At 29.3% G+C, this 6661-nt stretch overlaps 1 pseudogene; it reads left to right on the top strand.

Annotated features, from left to right (window-relative positions):
• Positions 1 to 4241: 4241 nt before the first annotated feature.
• LOC112684272 lies at positions 4242 to 6228 on the top strand (annotated as a pseudogene).
• The last annotated feature ends 433 nt before the right edge of the window (positions 6229 to 6661 follow it).

Below are 6661 nucleotides of genomic sequence, written 5' to 3'. Positions count from 1 at the left end.
GTATTAAGGATTAGGTTAGGTCCGATAAGGTATATACAATGTGAATAGTTTGGCAGTTAAGATGCACTTCTTCGATCGTAGTTTCAGGTCGAGTGAAAATCTGCTCATTGCACCAGTATTTATACAGAATTATTTTTTTTTTTTTTGATGAACCAGTCAATATCTCGGGAATTTATCAGAAATTTTAAATTATTTTTTTTTTACATTTTTCTAGATTTTACTTTTTTACACTATTTTGATGATTTTAACTGCCCTTCTTTATTTGATAAAATACTACCTAGGTATCACAAGTTTTAATTTTTAAATAGCAACAGCAAATTTTGACACCGAAAGTTTATAATCATATTGAAAAAAATAATTTTAACGATAACTTTTCGTTTTGACTTCTAGTTTTAGATTCTGAGTGGAGCGAGGAATGTAATGGTTTTACAATTATGTTTATTTATTTTTCTTTTTTATTCTGTAAACACTTTTTTCTCTCTCTAAACTTGCTTAAAACTAAAAACTGTAGCATATTTTCTGAAAGGCAATGTTTTTGAGCTGGTACTTTATAGAGGTTATTTTTCGATTTTCGAAACGGTACTCGAAATGAAAGCGGTTAAAGGAGAAAACCCGTATGATTTCACGATTTTATAATATTAAATAACTACGGACGACGTTTTCTACCAGAAATATTGCTTTAAATGAAAAATGTCAAGAGATTTTTTTTTGTTGTATTTTGGATTTTATTTCTTACGGTTTAAAGTTCAGTAAATTTTAGCCATTTTTAAGTTATTTATAGATATTTTAATTTTGGGAGTTTTACTGTTGTAATTTGGTAAAAAATATTCGTAAAAACTTGAAATTTGGGTTATTTACTTATATCATCCTTACCTAAACATGGTAAAATATTCAAAACATTTCAGCGACTTTTGAGCTTTTTCTTTTTTTCTATTTTTTTCATTTTTATGATATTTCCTAATTATAATTAAATAAATAATCTATTTAAATAAATCTTTCTTAGCTGTTCTTAAAACTCTTTGTTTATCACCATAGAAACGAATAAAATTAAGTAAAAAAGATTCCCTCGTCGCTCAGAATCGTTTTTATCGAATGCAATTATTGCATTCAAATCGAATACAGTAAAATTACATTCTCCTGTCCGAGTTATTTTTACTGTTGGATTTGATAAATTGAACGAATATTTAAATGTTAAGATTTAAGTCACAAGCAGATTACTTAAATTAAATAATCTTAACGTTAAAATTATTTGTTTCAATATTTTTATACATTTTTCTTATCGTAAATTAGTTTTGCATTCGAAGTCAAAACTTGATAAAGTTTTATCAAATTAAGGAGGTAGTTAAAATAATTAAAATTATAACTCAGTATAAAACATTAAAACCTAGAAAGTTTAAAAAAAAAAAAATATTTTAAAATTCCTAATACTTAACATGATATTGATAGGGTTCATGATAAAACAATCATTCTGTATACGTTTGATAATTCAATTTGGTATATTATTAAATTCTATATTCACATCATTACTGATAATCCTATAGTAGGTTCTATTTTTTTATTCAACCCGATTCGATCCTTTGAGAGTGGTGTTGGAAAGCTAGCGAAAGCTTTGCAATCCTGCTGCCTTTATTCACGTGCCAACGATTATTTTTCATCAAACAATGGGCATATTAATATTTTATTTTACGTGGTTTATATAAAAATACAAATATCATAATTTCATTAAAAATAAAATTATAACTATTGATTGAATATCATTAGCTATACTTATTGGCAGTGTTACTAAATTAAAATGTTAGCTATACATAGTATAATTTAGAGTGCAAAACTTATGCAAATGTTTACTTGTTTACAAAATGTTTGAGTCAGCTATATTATGAAGTATCTAACCATAGGAGAAAAAATTATAAAATTAATAACAATGTTTTTTTTCTGCTATTTTTTTATTGTAACTTTTTAAAGTTTTTTATTTATTTTTTTAATGAAAGTAAGTTATACGTTACACATAAACGTAAAGTTATTAAATCTGTTTTATTAATATTGAATATTTTCTAAGTAATACTTTATACCGTAATTTTATAATCAATCTATAAACCTTAAGTGTAGGTACTTACTGATAGTATTCGAAACTAAAGTACAATTACTGGTAGTTGTTTTAACACAAAAATTTATTTTCAAAACGATAACACAGTTTTGTACTTATGATTATAAAAATCGGGTTCAGACCATAAAAAAGCAATAATTATTCTTCGAAGAAAGTCATTGTATCAGATCAATAAAAAACACTATTTATTTATAATAACGATTTACAACGGTGGCTTTCAATAAAATAAAATATTTTATTCCATAACATTAACATTAATAGTCGTTAATAACCTCGGTGGGGAAGTGTTACCAATACGTCATTGTCGTGATCATAGCGGTTAACGTATACATAGTTATTTATGATTATTTTCTACCCTAGCGTTTTGTTTTATCGAAAAAAAAGAATTAGTTTACCGTTTTTGTTATTTTGGTCGTGTATTTTTATATTTATGTGTAGCGTTGTGAAGAGTTTAAATTGTTTGAACAAAATTTGTATTTAATACTACGTCATCGTACATTTTAGAAATACATAAAATTGAATATTTGTGATGAACAGGTGTCTTGAATAATTTTTGAATAAATCAAAAAACCCTGGTTGAAAATTATAAAAATCGATTTTAAACGTCTAATTTCGTCATATCTAACAGTTATAAATTATACGTCATATTTTATGTCCGATCATAAAATCACTAAGTATTAATACCAATTCGTTTAATTATTCAATACATATACACATAGTGTATATTCAATACACTATTAATTCCAAATTATAAAAATAAGTATTTCAAACAGAATTTAAATACTTTATTATAAAGACATTTAAAGAATATTTGATATCAACGTGGAAAAAAATACTTCAACTGACATTTCAATCGAAGTACACACTACGACGTAATTATCTCCAAGATCTGATTGGATTAATAGATTTTATACGCCCAGTGATGTACCTGCAAATAAAGGTATAATCAGTGGCGGCTATTCTATACCACAAGTGTATCGACGGATACACATGATTTTGGGTATTGGGTAGGTACTTGCACTATGTTCGAATGGCCGTGTACATAATACATATACAGAATTTTATAAAAATAATCGTTTTTGTACATTAAAAAAAATATTAAAAAAATTACTTTTGTTGGTGGATGGGTGTCCACAGATTTTAGTAATTTGGATACACATGATAAATTTACTGTAAATTTACTGCCACTGTGTATAATGTAGAATTAAACCGAAGGAGCGACTGTAGTGTCCTGCTCGATTTTAACCAACGAAAATTATTTATATATCGAAATATTATTGATTTATCGTCGTCTTACTACCACGCCCTCCTCCCCGCAACACCACCATATTCATCTACGTTCCCGACAGCTCAAGGAGACCTCTCGTATCTGCCATTATCGCCGACTAGCGTTTCATCCGCTCCTGGCACTATATTCTCAATGCTCTCAGCGAACCGTTACCAATGTACATTTCGCACGTCTACCGTCACGTCATCTACCTGCACTAGTAGTGCGTAACTTGAGGATAACGGAAACATAATGAGAAAGAGGGGGAGGGGGTGGTTGAAAAATGACTTAATACCGTATGAAAAAATATAATATAATTCATGTTGAATACATACTTATATGATGTTGTTAATAGATTGCTTTTCCTTAATAAATAAACTAGGGGGTCGTGGACCGAAAAAAGGGTTTCGCATCACGGCAGGTATACACTGTCCGAGTATCGCGGCACGTCGTTCTCGTTGCAGTCTCTCTGCTAGGTCTCGGAATTCGGCCGGTCATAATATTTCCCGTCTCTTATCTCTTACGTGCATTATATTAGCATACATAGTGCCGCAGTACGATCCGACCGTCAAGGATTTTATTTCGGAGGTTATCGCCGAACCACCATCGAGGTTCATAGCGTTCCTGGATTCTCATTAATTACTTATATAAACATATTTTACACGGGATTTCGCTCGCGAAGTTCGGTGTGTATATGTGTGTGTGTGTGTGTGTGTGTGTGTGTGTGTGTATTCTAAACCTTTTTGTTCTGATGGCTTCGGCCATCTTAACCTTTTTCCTACTATAAAGGGATATTATGATTTGTATGCACATTACGTGCGTCCGGTAATTTTAATAGTAGGTAAAAAAAAATCAATTATCGTCAACAAGATGACACAAGGATACGGTAAATGATGAGACAAATCCAAAGAGACGATAAAAATCAAAACAAATCTGAAACAATTTGAAAAAAATCTGAAAAAATTAAAATATTTGTTTCCAGGGTTTCCAAGATATCGTAATAAATTTTAAAAATTATTGATAACCTAATTAATTAATACATTTTAAAGCAGAAATTCTCAAAATGGTCTATATCGACCCCCCTGGAAGTCGATTTTGACCTGGAAGGGGTCCATGTCAATGAAAAAAAATTGGGGGTGCTTAAGATGAAATTGGGGTCCATGAGAGTTATTAATTGTGCACCATTACTTTTACGTAAAATACTTGTGCGATATTGTGAATGATTAACGGCATTGTCGATAATGACTAACGAGTCGACTGTGAATATTGGAATGTATAAATAAGATTAAATTAGATGGTACACATTCAAACGTATATATATAGGTCATGATTATCAACTATTCTTTGTAAATAAACATAACTACAACATAACTACGATTAATATGTCAGTCAACGCCGATGGTTAGAAAAAAACTGTACGTTTGTCGTTTAATTCATCCGTAACAATCGATCGCCAATCAAATGTCTTTCGCCATTTTTGTAAGTTATAGTAATCAGTTAATTTTTGTCCAAAGATTACTGCTATTAAATATGGCTGAATCTAAAAATAAATGTAGGTAATTATTATTTAATTGATTGTTTAAAGTTCGGCTTCTTTTCATCATTAACGAACAAAACTCTGCCCATGTGCAATCAAGTTTTAAGCGACAATGGTATGAAACCATCCAAGCCAAAGGATCACCTCAGAAGGTGCCATCCTGACAAAAGAAATAAAGATTTAAAATACTTTCAAACACTGAAAGAAAATCTTTAGAAAAGATCTACGTTGGATAATATATTTACTTCCACGTTAAAAAGAGACGATGATGGTTTACTTGCATTTCATAAAAATTCACTACATATTGCAAAATCTGGGAATCCTCATACTATCAGGGAACAACTAATTTTGGCAGTTGTTGAAGAGGTTTTAAAAAATGTTTTACATAGATCTCCATATGATATCTACAAAGAAACCCTATTAAGCAACAATATTGTTCAAAGACATATTGATGAAATGGGTCATGACGTTGAAAACTACTTGTGTGATTATTTGCAAACAACCTAACTTCTTCATACAATTAGATGAGTCAACTTTGACTGGTAATGAAGCACTATTTTTGGCATGTTTTCGTTTTGTTATGGATCAAGAAATCCACAAAGAACTGCTTTTCACAAGAACTTTAACTACAGACATTATAGTCGAATTCATATTCAATGTTTTAAAAGATTTTTCAGAGAAAAATCGATTTCTTTAACAAATATGAGTATATTATCGGCAGCAACAGGTGAAGTATCTGCCATGTTTGGGCGCTATCATGGTTTTATTATCCATTTAAAATAATATAAACCAGGCATATTTACAATTCACTGCGTCATCCATCAATAACATTTACTTGCTAAAAATCTAAGTGCAAGATTACATAAATTTCTACTATTTATCATAAACGCGGTATACGAAATTCAGAGCAATTTGTTGAATAATAAGTTATTTACACAGTTATGTGAAGAAAATGACGAGAACTTTCATCGATAACTTCTTAACTCTGAAGTACGGTGGTCGTCGAAAGGCTTATGTTTGACAAGATATGGTATGCTTTATTTTTTGATACTTTTTTAGACTTTTAGCTACAAAGAAAGTAAGACATTACTTATTTAACAGATTTATGATAATCTAAATATAATAAAAACAAAGTCAACCATTGCAACTTTTCTTGTCAGAATTAGCGTAATGAAGCAAAACAATGGACGACGCGAATTTTCTTAATTTATTATACTGTCACGTACAAACTGTCAGGATGATAACATTTTGGCTTACATTCAACATTTAAATATTATTCACAGTGTACCTCTGTTTAACCAGGGCTTGAAATCGAAATAATTTTGATTATTTTGATTGAATATTTTGATATTATTTTTTTTAATTTCGATTTTGGTTTCAAATATTGATATTATTTTTTTTGCAATTTTGTTTATGATTTCGAATATCGATATTCATTTTTTTTCAATTTCGGTTTCAGAAATCGGTATTTATTATTTTTTCGATTTCGGGTTTATAAGAGAATGTTATCCATAACTTATAATAATTTTTTCAAATTTTAGTACATCACCAGCCTAATAGTGTTGTAGGCTGTAGCAACTGCAAAAGTACAAAATAAAACTATCTTAGGTTATTTAATTGTATATTATTGGTTAAAAGTATAACTCACGGGTGACAGTCAATGGAGTATTATAAATTAATATCTTATACATAAATAATACACTATAAAATATCTATCTATAGTATATTATACGGAATAAATCGTGTGTATAAA

This window comes from Sipha flava, unplaced genomic scaffold (assembly GCF_003268045.1).
Source record: "Sipha flava isolate LNK unplaced genomic scaffold, YSA_version1 247_pilon_pilon, whole genome shotgun sequence".
Taxonomy (NCBI): domain Eukaryota; kingdom Metazoa; phylum Arthropoda; class Insecta; order Hemiptera; family Aphididae; genus Sipha; species Sipha flava.
Note: the sequence above shows the minus strand (reverse complement) of the source record. Positions and strands in the feature narration are given on the sequence as shown.